Genomic DNA, 24,486 nt, shown 5'->3' with positions numbered 1-24,486 from the left:
TGCACCTGCAGGCTCAATACCATATGGAAGCGCCAAGGCTTGGGGCTTCCATCCTCTGAAGCCACAGCCCAAGCTCTATGTTGGCCCTTTTCCACCACAGCTGGAGCAGCTGGGACATAAGGCACCAAGTCCTTAGGCTGCACACAGCACAGGGACCCTGGGCCCGGCCCAGAAAACCACTTTTTCCTTCTGGGCCTCTGGGTCTGTGATGGGAGGGCTGCCATGAAGGTCTTTGACATGGCTTGGAGACATTTTCCCCATGGTCTTGGGAATCAACATTAGGCTCCTTGCTACTCATGCAAATTTCTGCAGCCGGCTTGAATTTCTCCTCAAAAAACGGGTTTTCCTTTTCTATGGCATCGCCATGCTGCAAATTTTCTGAACTTTTATGCTCTGTTTCCCTTTCACAATGAAATGCTTTTAATGGCACCCAAACATTCACCTCTTGAATGCTTTGTTGTTTAGAAATTTCTTCCTCCAGATACCCTAAATCATCTCTCAAGTTCAAAGTTCCACGAATCTCTAGGGCAAGGGCAAAATGCTGCCGGTTTCTTTGCTAAAACATAACAAGAGTCACCTTTTCTCCAGTTCCCAACAAGTTCCTCATCTCCATCTGAAACCACCTCAGTCTGGACTTAATTGTCCATATTGTTATCAGGCTGTTTGGTCAAAGTTATTCAATAAGTCCCTAGGAAGCTCCACACCTTCCCACATTTTCCTGTCTTCTTCTGAGCCCTCCAAACTGTTCCAACCTCTGCCAGTTACCCACTACCAAAGTCACTTCCACATTTTTGGGTATCTTTTCAGCAATACTCCACTCTACTGGTACCAATTTACCGTATTAGTTTGTTTTCATGCTGCTGATAAAGACGTACCCGAAACTGTGAGTAAAAAGAGCTTTAATTGGACTTATAGTTCCACATGGCTTGGGAGGCCTCAGAATAATGGCTGGGGGCAAAAGGCCCTTTTTACATGGTGGTGGCAAGAGAAAAATGAGGAAGAAGCAAAAGCGGAAACCCCTGATAAACCCATCAGATCTCATGAGATAAACCCATCAGATCTAGTGAGACTTACTCACTCTCACGAGAATAGCATGGGAAAGATCGGCCCCCATGATTCAATTACCTTCCCCTGGGTGCTTCCCATAACACATGGAAATTCTGGGATATACAATTCAAGTTGAGATTTGGTTGCGGACACAACTATACCATATCAGACATGTAGAGGTCACTGTAGCATTAATAACGGGCCTAATTTCAATATTGTTGTGTTGCAGGGAATAAGGAAGCCAGAAGAGAAGGAGAGAGATAAGGGATAGGGAAGCCAGAAGAGAAGGAGAGAGATAAGGGAAGAGCCAGTTAGTGGAGCAGTAAGAACACACACAACATTTAGTTATTAAGTTCCCCACCTTATATGGGTGCAATTCATAGTGTGCCAAAACAATATAATAATAGCATCAAACGTCACTCATCACAGAGCACCATAACAGATATAATAATAATAAAAAAGTTTGAAACATTGCAAGGATTACCAATATGTAACACAGAGACCCAATATGAGCACAAGTCATTGGAAAAATGGAGCCAGAAGACTTGCTCGTCACAGGGTTGCAACAAACCTTCAATTTGTAAAAACACAATTATCTACAAAACACAATAAAGCAAAGCACAATAAAATTATGTATACCTGTATATGGCTCACTGGTATTCATCAGCTGACTACTATCAGCAACATCCTTAGATATTGTTTCTAATTCCACAGTTGAACCATCTAGAATGAATCCCATTGCAGTGAAACTCAGTGAATTATTCCACTTAATTTGCTTTCTAAATGAAAACTACTGTTTTGAAACTCACCAGTGTGTGATTTGGTTGTAATCATATACAAAAGTAAATTTATCTCTTTGCTCATTTTAGGAACTATTGCCACATAATCCTCATTGGGCTTCCTGTTTCATCTGAAAATCTTTCTCATTCCTCAACCCCCAAAGAGAAATAGATCTAAGACTTCTGAAGCAAGACATCATTTTTGTCTCCTCTATTATCTTGCACAATGCTTAGAAAATTATAGGCCCTGATGTTTTTTTTCCATTCAGTATATGAGGACTTTGTTGAACAGAGGCATAGACAACCACCTCACCACAAGGTAAGCAATCTCTAGATTTTCAGACTCTTTCTGAAAACAAACAAACAAAAAGATCTTGGAGTTCAGATTCTTTCTTAAAACCAGAAAAATAATCTTGGAAGAAAAGTTTCTCAAACAGTAACCCCAAGGGAAACAAATCTTGGAAGCAGTGAACAGTAATGAGTAGATAGCAATCTCTTTTTTGGGATGAGTTGGGGGTTTGGTGTGGACTTTTTGATTTGTCATATTAAAATCAGAGGTATAAGATATTCCTTTGTGTTTAAACAAAAAGCTTATGATTTGAAGATAAACAGAATATATCGGTTTCACTGCCAAATATATGTTGATCACTGCAGCTGATGTTGAGGGAGGAAAGTGGTAAATGACAGGAAGATGCATCTATTAAAACTGAATTAATCTGTATTTATATGGTCATTTTAACCTTCAAATAGAAAATGTCTTTAATCAAGAAATTTCAATAGACTGCTAAAAACAGAAAATGCCTGTGCCATTTCTTCTGGTACATACTAAAATGCATAAATTTCTTACATGATATAAGAAAAAATTTTTTTTGATATATGATTTTTCTTCTTGTGTTGACAGAAATTTGGCAGGCAACATATACCACCCTTTATACGCAAAGTGGCTCAATCAACAAATGGCCTTTTTAAAAATTACAAATCTGGTAATCTGTGTCCCTTTAATAGAAAAATGATAGGGATGGATGTTTTCCTATGTGCAATACAAAACTATGGAACAATGGGGTGTTTATTTGGCTCAGGGACTTTGTAGAAAGGTCCTATCTGTTCTCCCTTCATAAAATCCTGCTTATAAATTAATTACACCCAAAAAGTTGAGCCGAGAAAAACCAACACTTTAGCTTTTCCTGTTGGTCAAAATTGTTAATTTGGGAAATGCAAATAAGCTTTGCAAAATTATTTAAAAACAGCTAAGAGAATATGTGAACACGCTAAAATCTTTTCACCCCGAACTATTTCCAAACATTGACTGCTCCATTTTTGATATAGTTAACAACTTAAATACATAACTAGAACTCTCAACGCAAGTAATATCCTCTCTTCTAAATTAAAAAGTCAACGTTCTCTCTTTCTTCATAAATAAGTTATCCCAGAAAAGCAAAAAAAAATCGAAAGAAAATAAGCCAAAGTAATATGTGCCAAGTGTGGCTTCAGTGATCTGCTTTTTAAGTAGATGAGCTCTTTGGCAGATGAAAATCATTAGCAAAAGAAAATGTAAAGCTTTCCAAAATGTGACAGAAATGTTTCAGAGAAGATCTGCAACATGAATAGCTTTACAAATCCGAAGCTAAATTCTAAATTATATCTGAAAGCCAGGGCAGTGGCCACCTGAAAGGCCTCGAATAAGAAGTACGGAGTAAATCCTGAAAAAGACACTGGCTTAAGCAATTATGACTTCATAGTATATAGACCAAAGGAAGACTGTATCTGAGATGCCATCCTGTAACTTGAAAAGTCTGGATATATGCATTCTTAGTGCCCATTGCTGTGTATGGGAGGAAAACTCTCACACAAAACAAATAGGAGAATTTTGGGCTGAATCCAAGGCAAAGGCACCCTCAAGAACAGCCTATGATTCTTGCAAGAGGTTTTGTTCAGGCAAGGAGCACAATAGGACTTTCGACCTATTCCCTTGGCTTCTTGCCACTTGCCATATGTACATCCAGCTGATCATTTCGTAAACATTATTGAGCACCTATTGCACACATACACTTTCCAGAGCACTCAAGACCGGTGGTAAAGGTTTCCTACTTCATGGAACTGACATCTAGTGAAAGAAAACTGACAATAAAAAGTTTAAAGAAAAACACTGAGAAGGACACAATTAGGTGGAGATAAATGCTATAAAGGAAGCACAGTAGGTGATGTGATAGACAGCAACGGAGACCAGAAGGGGTGACTCATATGTAACTTTAGGTCAGAGAAAGTCTTGCAGTTGAGCTGAGATCTGAATGACAAAAAGAAGCCTGCTATGCCAAAATCTGAGGGTGAAACATTCCAGGCAAGGGGACAATTAGTTTGGTGGGTTAGGGACTAGAAGGAGAGTCGAAGTGGCTGGAGCTCATTGAGCCAATCTTCCTCACTTCAATCACCTTTGATTGTGTATGCTTATACTGCTGCTGTAACATACTCTTGAACTTGGGGCAAAAGAAGAAAACATAGGTACAAAAAAAGTACCCATGCTTGTAAAACCATCAAGAGGTCTTGGGGTCTTATACATACAATCATGACCCTAGTAATCTTGATATCAAGTGCCTGAGTGTCATTCCAGTTTATTTTCCAGTCCTGAGACATTTGACCAAGGCTGAAAGCACAGAGAGAATGAATGGCATACAGTGCAGGGTTAAAGAGTGAAGGATGCGGCTATAAAAGGAATTGCAATGAACTGCCTGTCCCCATGAGATCTATGACCATAAAGCTATGCCATAACGCTTTTTCTGATTGTTCAGGGGATTTACACAAGATCACGAGGTATCTTGTGGTACAATGATACCTCTCCTGCTTTCAACTCACCTGGCTCTTTATTATAGTTTCCCTTGTATAATAGGTACTTTAGGATTTGTCTTGCCACTGTTAACCTATGTGTGTCTTTCTGCAGAAACTGGTCTAATTGATCTCTTATCAGTACCTAACACAGGGCCAGGCACATCATGGATGCTCAGTAAGTGATAAATTCCCTGGGATTGGTTTTGGCTAGATTGGACTAATATTCCAACTATAGGCATAGTAATTATATTCAAATAATATAATTATTTTGTTGTGTATCATTAATTAATCCCCCCAAACTTCTGTGTCACCCATCAAAGCAAAGAAATATTCACAACATTCATACCAATACCTGGCATAAAGTAGAGACTCAGTGATACTCACTCAACACATGCATGCATATCTTAGTGGACAAATCAATGAAAAAACTGCAGTAAAAACAATTGTACTTATGGTCATTTAATTCATTCAACAATTAGTTTTTGCTACATGCGTGATACCCTGCTGAGCACTGCAGAGTCAATGGTGAGGGAGACAGACGTAGGCCTTGCTGTAAAGGAGTTTTCAGTCTACTAGGTCAGCAGATGTGACTGAGGTCATCACACATGAAGGCTACCTAAAAGAAATGGTCAACTTCAATTAAAATATAGACAAAGGGTCAATTAATGCCAGCATATAACCATGACATCTTTTTAGAAATCAGATCCACAGACATAGAGCAAGTGGTTAAGAAAGGTACAACTGATGGTAGCTAAAGTTGCCTCTTGGTAACTTGGGATGAGTTACTGAGAGAATTTGCAGAATCTTCTCTTTGGTCATCTATAAAACTATACCAGAGCTTTTTATGTGTGTCCTGGTTGTGTGGGGTCATGTTTAGAGTTAGAAAGAAATACTGAGAGACTTAAATTTGTCTTCTGCCAGTATTCTTTACCATACCAAGATTCTTTTACTAGTTCTAAACACTTTAAAAGTAGCAGCTCAGCTATTTTTCTGAGGTATAATGGGAAAAATTAGAATTTATGAGCTGAAAAACAATGCAATGCCTTTATTCTCCCATAATTCAGGAAAAACAGCTAAGTGAAATTTTGGTCAAACTTTCCAAAAAGTTTTGGGCTGAAGAAAAGCATGGAAAAATTCAAGCCCAAAGGAGATATTTCCAGAAATTTAGAAGCAAGTGAAAACAGGGGGTTATAACAGTTCAGTATTTGCCGCCAGGAACAAAGTATATATGATATTATTTATTGCTGAAATCTTTTCAGAGAGACAGCATCTGGTTTCAGTGAGGTCTTGCTTTCATCCCATCCAGCAGCTGGACTAAACACTCCAGCACAAGGAGATCAACCAATTTGCCAGGGTGACACAGCGATTAGCGACTCTTTCCAGATTAGACCACAAGAGCCTCCTGGCTCCTTGAATGCCAAGAAAAAGTCACATGACTAACAGAGTTTAACACTTTTTTTTTTTTTTTTTTTTTTTTTTTTTTTTTTACTTCAAGTGACTTCTTCAGCTTGAATTTTTATTTGTGTTTATATTTTCAGAGTCCCAAAGAGTGAGTCTTTCTCACTTTGCCACATTTCTCCAGTGGGAGGATCAGATATCAACTTGGTTTCTTGTGAATGCCAAAATGCCCCACCTTCTTCAAGGAGGATTTATTCATCTAGGCCGAGTGTGCTCAATGTAGAAGTCAGAAATGGTCATGCAATATTCCACTCATACTGTGGCAGAGAGAGACAGTGATCCAAACGCTAGCTAACTCTGAACAGAGAGCTTGCGCACTCTGCTTTGGTCATTCCAAAACTGCCTCTCTGAGGCAGGGGAAAAGCTGATGAAGATGAGGTTAACTCTGCCAGGAGAAAGCACTATAAACTTTTACTTCTCTTAGAGCTTTTTCTCTACCAGTACTATTTTTACAGTGCCCTGGCTAGAGACAATGAGTTCCTTCATTCTTTTTGCATATGTCTTCATACCAAAAGGGGAAAAGGAGGCTCTGTTTCCTAAGCATATGTTTTCCCTGCACCTCAAGAAGACCATGTTATTTGAGTTGCAAAGGGAACAAACAAGCAACAACACACACACAAACTCTTTTAATAAGAGGTTATGAAATTAACGTAATTTCCACCAATCAATCTCATTGTTTTCCTCTGTATGAGTATCCGCCCACACACACACAATTATTAATACTATCATTAATCATTATTATGAATATATACTATATTATATAATAATATATAATATTAATTATTAGAATAATGAATTCAAAAGGCCAACTTTAAGGAAAAAAAGGGAAGAGGGGGAGTGAAGGAAGAGAATTATAACCATTCTTTTTTATGTCTAAACTTCAAGCTCATGGATAACAATCTAATATGAGAAGACGAGGGAACTGACAGAACTGGGCCAGTTAGTCATGTGAATGGACCTGGCATATTCTAAACTGGCCAAAAGAATATATGAGAAAGGGAATAAGACCTCATTTGGTCCTTAGACCCCTCAATGGCAATAGAAAGGGCACAGCATCAAGAGAAAACACGCAAGCTTCTGTAATACAAGACAACACCCAGAAGACCTGTTGTTTTAATAATGAAAAAAAAATGTCCACTATGAATGACAGCAACCTAACTTCACTTTAAGTCTGAATGAATAATACCACTTAAGAAACTCATACAATTTCAATACAATAAGATTTACAAATTTATTTTAAATTTATTGCAGATGTCAAAACAAATAAATACCAAATATTTCACTTTATGCTTCTTTTACATTACAATTTTCTTCTTTAATTGGAGCAGAAAAAAACAGGTCCTGACCTTAAAAAAGTGATGAGATTTCAAACATTTAGTTACATATGCATGCTATTCCCTTTTGACTTATTTTTTTTCCAAGGAACAGTCATGCTAATTTTAAAACCGTACTCATTCATTCAGCATTTACTGAGTGCTTACTATGGGCTAGGTACTGATTTAGGCCCAGAGGTTATAGTCATAAACAACGCAGACACATCCCTGCCTTCCTGGAGCTTTCAACTCAGCACTCTTGTTTCATTTCAAAGTTCAGTTACTGTTTTGATAAAGCTCAGTTCAGGTTTTAAAAAGAAAACCTCCATCCAAGGAAAATTCTGAAGTTATTGTTGTCTTTCCAAAATTTATTTTCTCAACCCTTCAATTAGTCCATTGGTATAAAACTCACAGTAAATGTCATTCTTAGAGGAAAGAACTTCAACATGATAGTTATTTTTCGCTTTGAGAAGATGAGTTTTAAAATAATAAATGCTTAATGATTTAACCAGTAGGTTCAGCTGTTACATGCCAAACTAAGTGTTATAACAAACACCAGGGCAGGCAGACTGAAAAAGATGCCTCCAAATTTTAAACTTAAGTTCTTTCTCCCCCTAAAAAGCTACAGTGACATCCTTAGTGAACACCAGTAAATAATTACACATTCTGGCACTCAAGTGCAAACAATCAGGTTTCAAAGTTTACCCCAACCAGCTGTCCATAAAAAATCCTTTGACAGTGCCAATAGAGATCAATCTGACCACAGAGGACATGAGGCAACTGGCCAGGACATAAGTCACATAGGTCTACACTTCTGTTTCAATGTAATTTCCAAACCTCTTGCTGATGGGCTCCAAGGCTCTCCAAAGCCACATGAACATGTCTATATATCTCTTCTCAGGAAAAACTGAAAATTAATTTTCTATTTGAGATTCTTCCACTTTCCTTCTTGAATTTTCTTTCTATCTCCCACTTCCTTGTCCTCTTTCCTCCTTCCTTCATTGTCTCTTCCCTACTTTCTCTCCAGGGTCAGATACTGCTTTCAGCTCTTTTCATGTATTATCTTATTGGAGTCATACACAACCCTAAGGAGAAGCTCAGCAATCATGTCATGTTGCAAAAGGGAACCCTGAAGCCCAGGGTCACATAGCTGGGAAGTAGCCAAGCCAGGATTTCAACCAGCTCACCTGACTCCGGAGTCCACAGTCACTGTGCCATATTGCCTCTAATGTGATTTTTGGCTTAAATATTTATGATAAAGATGAACTGGTTTAAGTAGGCAAGTAGCAATGACACCTAAGAAGTTAATCTTAATTTCTGCTATGCTTGAGAAAAATCTAACAAACTCTCACTTCACTAAACTGCTTTAAAGGTGGAAATCAAGGTGGCTAATTAATGGGCAATTTATTAAGGGTTTTTGTACACCAGCTTTGAGACTTTTATCTCTCCCATGTGGAAGAACGCTGAGAAAACTCAGGAACAAATACCAATTAGAGATAATAATGACTACAAAGAACAAAGACAAAGAAAACAACAAAAATCTAACTTATTATATTACTACATCCTCTGTGCCCCCTCTAAAAACAAACCAAATGAAGTCTTTGTTTCTATTAACATCTATTATTTCTTATTCATTTTGTGAATTAGGAATAGTTTTCAGTGGGTTTATTCTTAGATTTAAACTAAACAACTTCATGGGGCAAATGTTAAAATACTAGCTCCTACAAGATCAACATACCTAATGAACTAATTTTATAAGCTGTGATAAAACTGAAGAAATGGAAAGGCTGCTACTGCCCTCCTTCCACCAAGGCCTTTACACCTCTATTCTATTCTTCCTGGTTATGAAGGTTGGACCACCCACTAAATTTTCTCCAGCTAAATAAACAGCTACAGCTGAAAAAAGTGCAAACTCCTTGGCTTACTGCTTTTATAACCACCCAGTGTTAATTCAAGAATGATTTCCAGCAGGTTACAGACTAAATCCAACAAAATAAAACTGGGATCTTAATTAAGGATTACCACTAAATGCATGAAATCATTAGGTTAGCCCTCAGCCTGCCTGTGTCCACCATTACTCTCCTTTCCTCTGGAACAACACCTTGGTGCCTAGAAGCTAACACTATTTGGATGACATAGAACATAATGGCTTTAATCCCATCTGTGGAAAAAGAAAATGCAGCAGCTTATAAAGCAGATTCCATTAGTAAATTGACTGAGTTTAATGACAGGAAGAGAGTATATTGGGAGATGGAAAGGAAAAACATGTTAACAACAATTGTAAATAGTAGCTGTCTTCATGAAAGAGACACTAGCCTAAGCCAAAATAAACTACAAGGGAAAGAAAACCCTGCTGTTACCAACCAATAAGGCAAAGCTGCTTTCTGGATTTGCAATCACTTTTCTTTAGAGTCATTCTTTGGTTTTCTGGAAGGGACCAGGTTTCTATGGAACTCTGATGAGCTCTGAGGAAAAGCAGCAGCTAAGGTATGTTTAGCAAACATACACTAAGATTCTACTATGCTCAAGACACTGCATTTTACTTAAGCCTGCATCATGCTTTATAGCCTTGTAGCCTAAGTACTCTTTGCAAATTCAGTCTGTACTCTTGAAAAAAGGTGACTGCCCTCTCCTGGCCACCTTTCATGAGACTGTTTGCTTTCAGATCTTATTAATAGTTGTCACCATCACCTGTCGCCCATCACTCTTCCTCGTCTGAGATGCCAAAAACTGTCAGGGAAATGCATTACGTGATCAGTTCTTAAAGGTCCAAACATGTGTGAGACTACACACAGGAAAACTTGCATACATAGTTCTCTTACCAGTGAAATGGGGGACCTTCCACTGACCTTCACACAATCTTTTCTTTCTATCCTCCTCTCACCCTGCAATGACTACAGACTCCCACTAATGTCCCCACTGTGGCAGAATTCCAAGGACAGGCCTGTGCATTACCTTATCAGAGATCCCCATCTAGTCACTGTCTTTGCCTCCAATCTTTATTTGGCCCTGCCTCAATTGTCCACCTCTATTTCTCAACCCCAGCACCTGGTGTGCTGAATTATCCATTTATATTGGTTATAGAGTATCCCAATATCACTGAATAGCTTCTTTTTTTTAAAGAATCTAGAACCATTTCTGTATATGGTTATAGATAGCTGAGAGTTTGAGTAACCCCAGATATAATTCACTTTTCAAAAGTCATAAATTATAATAAGACAGAAGAAAGACCTGGTTAGTTATCAGAGGAGCAAGGCTGGAGATCTCAACAAGGGATGAAGTGTGAATTTATCTTCCCAACATGGACTCCCTGGGTCTGCCAATCCAAAGAGGTGACCTTGGTCATGGAAGATTTGCAGAACAAATCTTGTCTGTGGACTTGTACCCAGAAGGCACTTGTAGGCAGTCAATGCAGAATCCAAAAATTACTTGTAAGATGCGCCCAGTGAATTCAGCAAATGTTTTATTTTAGCCATTTGTCTTCAAGGTCAGTTCTGGTTAAAGAAGTTGCTCATTTTTACTAGAAGAAAAAATAAATAAATTCTGAGTGAAGTAAACTTTGTTTTATTTTTCTTTTCCGGTAAGTAATAAAATCATTTTTTTCAAGGACCTTCAGGATAGAAAAGATTTTTTATATTTAACCCATTAATGTTTGCAGTCAACTAATCCCTAGAAATTCCTAGAACAACTAATCCCTAGAACAAAGTCAACTAATCCCTAGAACAAAGAAGGGAAGAGAGGAAGGTAACATACATGAGTTAACATCACAGATAATCCTCAGACCTCTTTAATCAAGTTTTAACCTCACCCTGCTGAACCTTTTTTTTCTTTTTTTCTTTTTTTTTTTTGAGACAGAGTTTTGCTCTCGTTGCCCAGACTGGAGTGCAATGGCATGATCTTGGCTCACCGCAGCCTCCACCTCCTGAGTTCAAGTGATTCTCCTGCCTCGGCATCCTGAGTAGCTGGGATTACAGGCATGTGCCACCACGCCTGGTTAATTTTGTATTTTTAGTAGAGACAAGGTTTCTCCATGTTGGTCAGGCGGTCTCGAACTCCTTAGGTGATCCGCTGCCTCGGCCTCCCAAAGTGCTGGAATTACAGGCGTGCACTACTACGCCCGGCCCCTGCTAAAGCTTTTATCAGAGCTGCTAAGAAATAACTAATGTGACATATTTAAGCTTCATCTCATCTATTTCCTCTCCATGGCCCTGAGTTGGGCTGCTAATGAGCTGTGAAGTGGGAAAGATAACCGACCTCTATATGGGAGAGAGAAGACTAGAGCTGGATAATCCACAATGTCATTTGGGTTCTCAGCAAAAGCTGCATATTTCCTATTATAGCCCTAGGAGATGATTTAAGAAGGTGAGAGGGCACTTTTCTTCTAAATAATTGCTCCTAAACAATTGAAATTTCACCAAAGAGGTAGATTTCTTTGTGTGAAAGCATCACATCTCCAGTAGTCTTTGAGATCTAAATTTTGCTCAATCAAGTGAGATTCAGAAATGTGAAGGAGCTTGCTAATGATATACAACCTGTCAATGGCAGAGCTGGGACTCAGATCAGAGGGGACAGTGTTTTAATCATAAACTTCTAAGAATCTCTCTAATTCAACCTTATCTCTCTGATCCCTTTAAAAAAATATCCCCCAGAGCCATAAGTTCAGGACATCAAAGTAATAACCTCAGGGTGGACAAAAATGTTGCTGGAGTTGGGGGTGATGCCACCAAAAGTTGCACCATGAATCAGACCTGGCAGAAGGGAAATGACACCAGAAAAAGAGAATGGATCAAAGCTTTCAATTCTAGTTAAAAAAAAAAAAAAAGTTACTGAATGGTTACTCATGCCATTATAGTAATCAATGAACAGTCTGTAAAGTTAGTTTCCAATGGGCAGCCTGATAGTCAGGTGCAGGGCCCTAAAGGATTTGAAGACAGTGTAAGTATTGCTGTAAAGAAAATGCAGAAATGAATATTAATAGTTTGTTCAGACACATAAACAAGAAGATTTTCTCTCTATATATATGTCAGGCACTCATCTGAGTACTGTGGCCAGGGGCATGCTCTCTGGTCACACAGCCTTATAGTTGACAGTTTGGAAAAGCCAGAGAGGGATCAGGTGAGAGAGGTAAGGAGTGAGAAGATGAATCTGGTTGTATCACCAAAAACCTTTGATAGCTGTATAGTTGGATCGATTCCAAAATCTTCATGTCATATACACCTACTGCTCTCTCCTCTGCCTACCCTGTGCCCCAACGCCCCCATGTCTAATGAGTTGCCATTCCCTGAACACATCAGAAATCTGTACTTCTTTGTGTCTTTGAATATGTGGATTCCTGGATCCCCTCACCATTCTCTGCCTTGAGAACCCCTGAGTCCATCATCTCGCATTGTTTTCATCATCACCCTTGTCCAGTACCAGAGGGAGTTCATTACCATTTTCCTGCTCCTTTATAACCTCAGCACTGTGGCCATCACCCTGGAGTATTGGAATGTCCTATTTTTTGACCATACACAGGGATTGGTAGGGGGGGTAAAGAGACAATTAATTCAAATTTCCATCAAATATTAATTTTCCAGCAACCCACCAGTAGCTCAAGCATAGGGTTTACCTGCAGTCTGTGGACTTAATTTTTAATTGTTAGCATAAGAGCTTGGATTCCTAGAACAGGAGGGAGCAGGGAGTGGTTATGATGACAGAGGGGTGCAAAAAGATAAATTCAACCTGTATCACAGTATTTTTCCAGGCCAGAAGTTTTAATGTATTGCTGAAATATTAAGACTTTAAATGTCTGAATATCCCCAAGTATAGTGTGAACAGCATGAAACTCTGATGCATCCTAAGGAAGACATAAAAACAAAGTCAGTAAATAAAGGAAGACAAATTATTATCTAACAAAAACAACAAAAAAAAGCCAGACGACAGCTCACAAAAACAGAAAACAAACAAAATACATACACACACACACCAAAAAAAAAAAAAAAAAAAAAAAAAAAAAAAACCCAGAGGACTGTAATGGAGTTTGAGCTTAATTCATTCATTCACTCAACATTTAGTAAATGCCTTGCATGTGCTGGACCTTGTTCCAGACACTGAAGATAAAATAGAGAAAAACAAAGGAAGAAAACAAGTTTAAAAACCCACAAGTCTTGCCCTCATGGATCTTAATATTTATGGATGTGGTTCAGCCAATACATGAGTAATATAATATATCAGATGATAAATACTACGGAGAAAATTAAACTATGATGTAAAGTAGAGGATGTTGTTGGGGTGGTGGTGTTCTTTTAAATCAGCTAAGTAGAGAGGTTCAAACTATGAAAAATATTTTTAAATAAAGATCTGACATAGATGAAGAAATCTATGAACATTTCTGGAGGGAGAGCATTCCAGGTAGGAAAAGACCAGTAGCAAAAGTCACAAGGTGGGTGCTCACCTGACACATGGGAAATAGCAAAGATGACCCAAGGATTACAGTCTGTTCTATTACAGCATATTACGGCATGTGTTTCTGTGACAGCAAGCAGCTCATATGCTATTGGTAAATAGTGGGATAATATTGGTATAACATGGAAACAAGATTTTTCTTAGGCAAGAGGAGCAAGAATAGCAAGAACAGAATTATAACCTTATCAGGAAAGGAAAAATCCCTGAAGTTGGCTGCTGCACAGACTGCAGTGATTTCAGCTCTCTTAAGGGAATTAAAGATGAGTGCCTGCACCCAGAGGTGTCTCCCAAGAAATATGTCCTCTCCCACCAGGCAAAGCTATCTGCTCAATGCAGGCTGAACTTCTTCCTATGACCACCTTAGTGGTAGGCCCTCTGGCTCAGAGCGCCCTTCATCTGCCTCATCTCAGCTCCCCAGTCAGCATCTCCGTGCTACTGTTTTTATGCATTTTTAATATTCCTCGAATTGCCTACAGTCAATCTGAGCTGCCTGCCTGCCTGTTATCTCCCAAGGTATCTATTATTGCTTTGGTTAGTACTATAGTTTTTTATGTTGTATAAGATATGAGTGCTCTATTCCAATCGTAATTTTACCATAAGCCCTGTTATTTTTCAAAGTACATCTTGTGTAACAAAAGGTTTTACAGAACACATAAATAGTGTTGTAACAGAAACATCTGCCCAAATGAAGTCAAGGATTTCAGGGAACCAGATCACAAAGGGCCTTACAGGCCATTATGAAAAGGGAAGGCATTAGAAGGTTTTGAGTAGACGCATGAGATGATATAATGTGCTGAGAGCAAAATATAGAGGTGGAGGGAGAAAAATGAGCAAATATAAAAGCAGATAAAATAGGTAAAGGCCTTTGCAATAATCCAAGTGAATGAGGATGGTGGCTTGGACCAGGACAGTAGCAGGGGAAAACATGAGAAATGGTTACTATTTGCCAAAGAACTGGCTTTAGGAAATGAGAGAAAGAAGAGAGTCAAGGGGGAACTCCAACATTTTTTAACCGAAGCAACCAAATGATGGAATGTCACCAACTGCAATGGGGATAATTGACCGATGAGGCAGTTAGTGGGGTGATCGACTCAGTACAGATAAGGTTGAGGGCCTTTAAGGCATGCAAGTGGAAATGCCATCTACGTAGTTGAATAGAAATGTCTAGAATTCAGAGGAGGTAAATTCTTAAGTTTTTATTTTACAGACATTGTTTAAAGCCACAAGAGCAAATGTATTCAAATGCCTATCAAATATTGATTTTCCAAAAACCCACTAGCAGCTAGAGCACAGGCAAATACTTACAAAGCTTGTGGCTTAATTTGTAACTGTTATCATTAAAGCCTGGATTCCTAAAATAGGAGCAGGAGTGCTAATAGAGGTAGAGGTGTACAAAAAAAAATAGGTGTGAGGCCTGTGCTTCTTAAGTCATTCTAACAGAAGTTGGGGTAAGGAGCAAAAAGAGCAGAGGGAGCTGACAAGAAGGACCTGTGAGGTGTGAGGAAGATCAGGAAAGTGTAGTGTCGTGGAGACCAAGTAAAGAAGAGTGGGTGATCAAATGGGTCAAAGAAGATAAGAATTGAGGATCTGCTACTAGATGTAGCAACTGGGATAGGGTGAGCCATTGTCACAGCAGCCAAGCAGTTTCCATCTGCCGTCCCATCACAATCAATAGAGTATAGAAAACTCTCCCAGTAAGTTTTGTTAAAAATAGGGACAGAAAAATGTGGTAGTAGCTAAAGGAAGGCACAGGATTAACAAGTGTGTGTCATTTTTAAAAATATGATTAGGGATATTTCAGTGTGTTTATATGGCAATTGCAATGATCTGGTGGAGGGAGAAAATAAATAATACAAGAAAGGAGAAAGAAAGAAAATTGCTGAGCTAATGTCCCTGAATATGCAAGAGGGAAATAAAGTGTCAGGTGGAGATAGAAGCTCTCTGTTAACAGAAGGCAGGCAAACCATATGGTCACTGAGACTGGGAGGAGTAGATGTGGTGGTGGGAGCATGTAGATTCACTTTTGATTACTTCTGGGCTTTTTGCAGTGAAATAGGAAAAAAGGTTATTTGCACAGAGATAGGGTATGAGAAATAATTGTTGAAGGCTTGAGGAGAGAGGAGCTATAACATAGTTGTCCAGGAGACTAGGAAAGTGAGTGGATTAGAGAAATATGGAGGAGTTACCAGTCATTACTAATAAATGGCTCAGTGAGGTTACGGCCCATGCATTTAAACTGAAACAAGCCACCACAGTGTGCATTTTCAACAGTAACATTGAGCTCTCAGGTGTAGGCAGCGTATAGATGGGAAGCAGGATTAAATCTGGGTTGGAATTTTGCCAGGCAATAGTATGATGAAGCAAGAGAAGTACAAAATAATACTGACAATGAACCATGGAGTAAAGTGTATAAGGTGGGAGGTAAGGATGTTTATTTGTTGTCAGCTGCTAAAGGAAAGTTAACCAGTACAGACTTTAATTATTTACCAAGTAGCAAATGACCACCCATAGATACAAATTTCATCACACAGTGTGATATCTTTTTTCTTTTCTTTTAAAAATATCCATTTTCTTTTAAATTGGTGAAACAACAGTGACATCAAACACAAACTTCCTGCCAGGCGCAGGGGCTCACGCCTGTAATCCCACCAATTTGGGAGGCAGAACCGGGCAGATCAGAAGGTCAGGAGATCAAAACCATCCTGGTTAACACAGTGAAACCCCGTCTCTACTAAAAAATATAAAAAATTAGCCGGGCGTGGTGGCAGGCGCCTGTAGTCCCAGTTATTTGGGAGGCTGAGGCAGGAGAATGGCATGAACCCGGGAGGCGCAGTTTACAGTGAGCCGAGATCGCACCACTGCAATCCAGCCTGGGTGACAGAACTAGACTCTGTCTAAAACAAACAAACAAACAAACAAACTTCCTGCTGGGAGATAGGTGCAATGTGTAATATCTCCACTTATGCTGACAGTAATCATCTCTTAGGTCTTGAGACACTATTTGTAATAAACAGTATACCAATCCTGCTCTCCAGTGAAGCCTCCAGAAGATTGTAGAGGCTGGTAAGAGTGTGGATCAGAACGTTATCACATAGCTTCAAAAACATCAGAAATCATTTTTATGCACCTGCCTCCTCCATGCTTCCTTACTACTATCATTTCATGCCTACTTACTGTCCTTTCTGGACAGATTCTCAATGAATTTTCTCTTTATTTTCGCTGGGAAAGTCCCCCTTTGGTGAGCTATCAGACCAGCCTCTCTGCTCCTTAAACACATATGTACCTTTGGGAAAGTCCCCCTTTGGTGAGCTATCAGACCAGCCCTCTCGGCTCCTTAAACACATATTTACCTCAGCGATGAAGCTGGGACAGGCTGAACTGACCAGCAATTCTCCTGGCTGCTGTCAGATGCTTACAAGGGTATTTGGAACAAAGTATCAGAAAATGGATGCAAATCCAAGATCAAATGAGGTCAAGGCCCTGCGTTCCTTGAATATGCCATTCTTTTTTGGCAGTGTATGAGGTCTAAAATAGCATTTCCCATCTGGACTAGTTACTCTCTATTTGGTCCTCCTCCTACGGCATATCCACTCCAGGTCTTCCTCTGCTCTGCACTCAGGAGGCTGACTGCTGTGGGCTGACTCTACAGGCTCAATGCTGGCTAACTTCCTACTGGGTTTGAACAATGGCGATTAGAAGGTTGACGGAGAGGTCAGGGATGTCTTCCCCTATGCTCTGGCCTAGCCTATGTCTCTCCAGAACTCTAGCTTCTGTCACAGAACCCCTCCTCCATGACTCCAGCTCTCTCAGGACTACAGTTTCCTTCTTCTGCAGCTCCAGGCCCAGAGGAGGTAACAGCTTCTCATAGCAGCTAGGGCCTGAGTGCCTCAGCATTCCTTGCTAGTTACTTTAATTCTACCCATACTTTTGTACATTTCCCTTAAAGTCTCTTGAAACTTCTGAGTTAGATTGTGTGTCTTGCCAGGACCTGACTGATGTACACCATTTTGAATTCCACCATGTGTAATTTTACAATCACACTTCAGTCCTGAAGCTGCTAGTCTATTGGAACACCAGAGGAAGGAAATCAAATCCTAAGCATGTGTAATGTGATCATTCACTCATTCATTTAGTCTGGGTGAATATGCTAACATTCCTGTCTTGTTAAAAGTAGAGATAGGATTTCTTAATTTTAAAAACTTCAGAAAGGTCCATCAGGGAACCAGCTCTGCAAACAGTTTTTTCAATAAAAGTTTCACTTCTTGAATCAAAGGATACTTACAATGACTAATGGTAACCTTCACTTGAATATTTTTCTATTAACTGTGACCCTGAAACTGTAATCATTTTGACAACAAAGCTGATTTGATATCATAGACAATTATTCAACTAGTCATTAGATTATTTGGGAAGTTCTCCCAGCCTCATAAAAGGCTCTAAGATTCTGTGTCAGAGAAAGAAACATACAGGAAATGGGAAGAATTTTAATGTATTTTCATAAGTTTCCAACAGTAACAACTGGCCCATTTGATAACTAATTTCTGCTAAATGTCAATGGATTAGTAATATAATCTTATATTTACCCAAGATTAGCAGTTTGGCTATGAAGAGTGAGGTCAAAGAATACTGCTGTTAATTTTCAATGAATTTGCTTAATAATCAACTGTTTATGACCACATCCTTGTTTTCTTGTAATGACCCAGACTTTCAGGATTTTGAAAGTCTGAGAAAAATCTGCTATTAAATGTACTATGGTCAAGGTAAAATTTCTACAGGGAATATATAATTCTAATAGGATCTTATCTAAAAGGATACACTTGACCAGTGTCACTAGTGACGTCAACATCAAATAAACATCAACATTAAATTGAGGCTACTATATATTTTCATGTGCTGAGTACATAGCCTATAAAGTCAGGCTAGAGGGACTAAAATATATTCCTGTTAAAAGTTAATAAATAGTCAATCTATCATTCATTCTAGTGATAGATCAAATATATTTTGCTATAAAAAATGGAAAGAATTAATGAATATATGTCAGAAACTTTTAAGTTTTTTGCTCCCAAGAAGTTGGTAGGGTGAGTATTGTTAAATAAAACAAACCTAAGTTCAAGTCCTAAATTTGCTTTTGTTACTTCATTAATCTTGGTGACGTAAATTATCCTCTCTATGCCTCAACTGTACCATCAGAAATATAGAAAAAATATTTATTTCCCTTGGAAGACATCCTCAATTATAAGAGGGTCCATCTCACTTAGAAAGGGCTTTTGGGAAAAAATTTCCACATTAAATATATTTATTAACTATATAATACATTCTGATTTCAGAAATATTAAACTGGATAAAATATGGCCTAGGATCTAGGAAACAAGACAAGGTTATCTGTCTCACTGAGTATGCAGCATGGAGTAAATAACATAATGTCAAGAACCCACCACGACTTGTGGCTCCATAGCAAGTCCTAAATAAATATTGATTTTTATTGTTATTGTTAATATCACTAACAAGAAGGAGAAGCATACATCAAAGACTTATTTAATACATTTTGTTTCAAAATACCATGGAATTTGGGAGATAAATTGTAGAACCTCTGTTCCCTTCTCTCTATAGGTAATACGCATGAACGGTATGATAAAGTTAAGTGATTTACCGAAACTAAATAATTGTAGAATCAAGATTATAACCCAGATCTAATTATTTGTCCAATAAATAATAATAATATAATAAGTGCTTACTATGAGCATGTATTATACTGGTTGCTTTGTATATAAATATTATCAAGTCATCACAGCAATCCAATGTGACAATGTAATAGGTACTATTATCCCATTTTACAGAAGAGGAAGCTGAGGCCCACACAGGATAAGCAAAATCTCACAAAAGCACACTCTTGTTTAGAGTCTAAGCTCTGACTCAAACCCAAGTCTACCTACCTCAGTGGACTCTTTCCACTGAGCTAATGTCTCCTACCAGGCTTTGTACTTGTTCCTTCTTGGATTGCTTTATTGATTGAAGTCTTATCCTTCTAACAAATGTATTAATTCCACAAGCACAGATATAATGTTACCTTTTTTTTTTTTTCGAACATGCATGGCACAGGGCTGGGCATTGTGTACGTGCTCAAAAAATGTTTGCTGAGTGTATGATAACCTTAAAAAAAATTACTTGTAAAAGCAAAAAGAAAAAAAAAACACTTAAGCAAGCAAAATGTACAAAAAATTGCTCAAGTAATGACTTGGACTGGGCTCAAACAGAAATTCTCCTCAGTTTAAGAAATAGAATTCAAGCATATTCTCTGCTGATCCTAAGCCAGTACTGCTTTCTTTAACAGTCAACAGTTCAAAGTATAATAGATTTAAAATAAAAGTAAATTATAAGACCAAAAAAAAAAAAAAAAAAAAACAGTCAACAGCTCCCAACATGCATATTTAACAACCCCAAAGACAGGGCAAGCCTAAGAGGCAGGTAGTTAAAATCTGACTGTCCTTGAAAACAGGGGAGCCACTTTCCACTGGTACATGTGACCTAGTTTAAGGTTTAAGCATTCAAAAATATGGAGCAATTCTTAGCCCTGGGCTAATAGGGCTAGCTGATGCCTCTCTTCTTTTCACATTTAAAGAGAAAGAAGCCCCTCTTGAGATAAGGAAGAGATTCAGAATATAAGGTAAGACTCTTTTGGAAAAGTGCTATGATTGAGGTTTCAGCATTCTTGCCTTAGCTTGGAAAAGACTTCATACCTTTACTTTTATTTTATTTTATTTTATTTTGAGACAGAATCTCGCTCAGTTCCCAGACTGGAGTGCAGTGGCGCAATCTCGGCTCACTGCAACCTCCGCCTCCTGGGTTCAAGCGATTCTCCTGCCTCAGCCTCCTGAGTAGTTGGGACTACAGGTGCAAGCCACCACTCCCAGCTAATTTTTGTATTTTTAGTAGAGATGGGGTTTCATCATGTTGGCCAGGATGGTATCAATCTCCTGACTTCATTATCTACCTGCCTCGGCCTCCCAAAGTGCTGGGATTACAGGTGTGAGCCACCGTGCCCGGCCAAGACTTCATTTCTTCAGAACAAAATACTGCTTATACTGAAGACTGGGGTAGAAGATCATATGAGGGATGTGAAGGCGATGTAAAGCCAGGAAAGATGGGATTTACCTACACTCAACTCTTCTGCATTTCCTCCTAGACACTGTCCCCATTTCTTCCTGCCTGGCCTAGCAAGCTCCCTTCTCATTAAAAATTGGGCATAAAATCAGGTGCACTGGACTAGGGCCTATAGTCAGTCAGAATGTGGTCATATTACTTCCCAACCCAAATTAATAATATTCAACTTGGGCAATGCATATAAACTATTACTTCCCGAGTAGGTAAGCTTTGCAGGATAACTCCAAAAGAATACCATGTTCATTACAACCATGCTAAAAGAAAAGACCATGTTGCTTATTACTAGGGCTATGGGTCTGATACTTTAAAAAAATGTTAGAAACTTGCAGACACTCCAGTGTTATGGTTTATCCAATCAGTACTGTGGCCACAGTTTAATGCTTTCCCAAAGCTCCCCTCTTTTCTTTTATCCCAATCCCTTTCATTCTAAGCATATATAAGTCGGCTAAGAGTCCTAATCAGTTTCCTGTTGTAACTTTTATAACAGCCTCTGACATCTTCCCCCAGATATCCATAAGCCTCGTCCTTTTATTTCCTTCAGTTCTATTAAAAAAAACAAAAAAGGCATCTAATTAGAGAGGCATTCCCTGACAATCTTATATAAAATATAAATTCCTTGGTCTGATCCTGCTCCACCTAGCCTCTTACCCTATTTTGTTTTTCCCCATGGCACTTATCTCTACATGACATGACGTATATTTGTTTACAGGTGGTCTCCCTTCACAAAATTTAAGAAAGGACTCTGTTTTGTTTATTGCGGAATTTCTACCACCTACAATGGTGGCACTCACAGCAGGCTCTTGATAAATGTTTGTTAAATCCACCAACAGTCTTCAAAGCCATTCCTCATTCACATCATTGCTAAAAAGTGAAAGTATAGTCGACCATGGTTTAGGTAAAAATATCACATTTCTTTCAACCACTTCTCACCTTAAAATCAGGATGAACTGCAGCCCCATGCCTTTCACCCATCCCAAACAAGTTTTATTTTGTTTTGTCTTGTTTTCGTTTCTTTAAGTGAATTGCGTGATTATTTTACTTCCATATTGTCAATTCCATATTTTGACACTATACCCATTTCTGAATGAAATCATCATCTTAAGTCCAAAACAAAGTCAAAGGCATTTCCTGAAGTATTTCAATAACCTTCCGCCAGGCACGGTAGCTCACGCCTGTAATCCCAGCACTTTGGGAGGCTGAGGCAGGCACATCACGAGGTCAGGAGATTGAGATCATGCTGGGTAACACGGTGAAACCCCGTCTCTACTAAAAATACAAAAAATTAGCTCGGCGTGGTAGTGGGCACCTGTAGTCCCAGCTACTCGGGAGGCTAAGGCAGGAGAATGGCGTGAACCTGTCAGGAGGAGCTTGCAGTGAGCCAAGATCGCACCACTGCACTCTAGCCTGGGTGACAGAGCGAGACTCCGTCTCAAAAAATAAATAAATAAATAAATAAATAAATAAATAAATAAAATTAAATTAAATAACCTTCATAACATGCCACACTAGGAAGTTTTTCTTGTATTGCTCAGAAGGTTGAGCATAGGAAGCGATTTGGAACATGCCAAGGGCAAAATGAGCTCTATACCTGACCACGGAGAGTTGTCTCAGAGATCCCACTAATCACAAACTAAAGTTAGCTGAGATACCATAACAGGCGGCAAGAGTACACCTTGTAATCAAAACTTGTATGTACCAGTAGAACATGCTGTACCTTTCTTTTAGTGATGTCCTCATCTCTCAGTTAAACACTGAACCTGATAATTTTTCTGCCTTGCTCTTTCTCCTTTAGATCAACAGCTAACCACATGGAGAAAACATAAATTATATACATGTATGAATTAATAAAAATAATTATTATTTTAATAAATATAATTATAATTTTAATTAAATAATAAATCTAAATATAATTATAAATATAATTTAAAATATAATTATAATTAATACATTAATAAAAATAAAATATATTTTAAATATATATATACTTAAAGACATTTTGAGTTTAAAATGTACAATTAGTGGTTTTCTCCAATTAGTCAAAGAAATTTGGATACAGGGATGGCCAGCCTGTGCTAACAGGATGACTTTGGTCCCATTGCCTTAATTATAAACTAGGTGGAGCTGGCAGTGCTTCATGAGGGTGCAAGAAAGAGAAAGTGAGAATATTTTTCTGACTAAAGAACAAATCACTTATTTAAGCCATTATTCCTTTCAAGTTCCAACCATAATTTATTTAGTAGGCATAATTTCTAAATACGATTAGGCAAATTAATGGAAATTTACCAGTCACAATTGGCTGATATTACACAGTCATGTGTTATAAAGAGCAAACAAACATAAGTTTCTGGATCCTAAAGCAGAAGGCGCATAGAGGATATCCTTAATTTTTTAAGCCTTCAATTTGAAAAGTATTTTTTATTTTGCCTCTGCTTTGTCTTACTTATGCCTAAAATCTTGAACATTGCCATAAGAACATAATTTTAAACATTTTACTCAGTAATAGTTATATGTTCTGTGCCTATATTGTTGAAGATCCGAGGGGCTGAATCACTGAGGTTTATCATAGCAATTTGTGCTGCAAATTCCACTTTCTGGACCTCAGTGCCTTGTCTTTTAAAACAAGAAAAGTAGATATGAAAAGCTGAGGTCCCTCTCTGCTCTATGAATCCCTAACTCTCACCCACTGAGTTTTTATATGTGAGCACCAATGGGCAAGCAAAATTCTGAAAGAAGTCTGGACGTGTACTGTAAAGGAGGGATATGAATGGGCTGGATGATGACCCACACTTCTAGACTAGTTTATTTAATTGCAATTAACACAATACATGAACAAAGCTGCTGTGAGGCTTAGCAAAAACATCATTTGTCAAGCATGGTGATTATACGATCTTTCTCTAACCATTTTGGCAGTATAGTTTGTGGAAGAGCTTATTTTCAAAATTCTTCCATCTCTAGGGCACTTTTTGCCCCCGGGAGGAAAAACACTTCTGTGTTTAAAAATCTGGCTACTTTTCTTAGTCCAGAGTAGTGGTTCTCACCAGGAAGATTCTCTCCCCAGGTGGCATTACAGCAATGTCTAGAGATACTTTTGGTTGTCATGAGTTGAGGGGAAGGAGGTCACTGGCATCTGGTGGGTAGAGACCAGAGACGCTGCTAAACATCTTAAAGTGCACAGGGTAGCCCCAAGAACAAAGAATTATCTGGCCCAAAATGTCAACAGTGCAAAGACTGAGATACCTTACTCTAGAGAAAGAAGCTTTAGATTGAAGGTAGCTGGGCCAAGTCCATGTTAAACAAATAAGAATAGGAGTTTTGGGGACAATCTTTGTCTTTGGGGTCTCATAGACACTCTTAATATCATTTAGGGCCTAATGACATTGATGTCATGGTAAAAAAAAAAAAAAAGCTAATTTACATGCAGGTGGAACTAAATAAACTTTCTTAGATTCTCTTTTCTGGAC

At 38.5% G+C, this 24,486-nt stretch overlaps 1 protein-coding gene across 5 annotated transcripts in view; it reads right to left on the bottom strand.

Moving 5' to 3' along the window:
* Window positions 1-24,486, bottom strand: part of GHR (growth hormone receptor) — a 312,127-nt gene that overhangs the window by 209,502 nt on the left and 78,139 nt on the right. The window contains exon 1 of one of the 5 annotated variants that reach the window (XM_050793442.1): window positions 10,652-11,274. The exons of the other annotated variants lie outside the window; for them this stretch is intronic. The gene's annotated coding sequence lies outside the window, so the exon portion shown is untranslated. Of the gene's footprint in view, window positions 1-10,651; window positions 11,275-24,486 lie in introns of those variants that run through there. 5 annotated transcript variants of the gene reach the window in all.

This window comes from Macaca thibetana, chromosome 6 (genome assembly GCF_024542745.1).
Source record: "Macaca thibetana thibetana isolate TM-01 chromosome 6, ASM2454274v1, whole genome shotgun sequence".
In the NCBI taxonomy this organism is placed as follows: Eukaryota; Metazoa; Chordata; class Mammalia; order Primates; family Cercopithecidae; genus Macaca; species Macaca thibetana.
The sequence above is the reverse complement of the archived record's forward strand: the minus strand, read 5'-3'. Positions and strand labels throughout refer to the sequence as shown.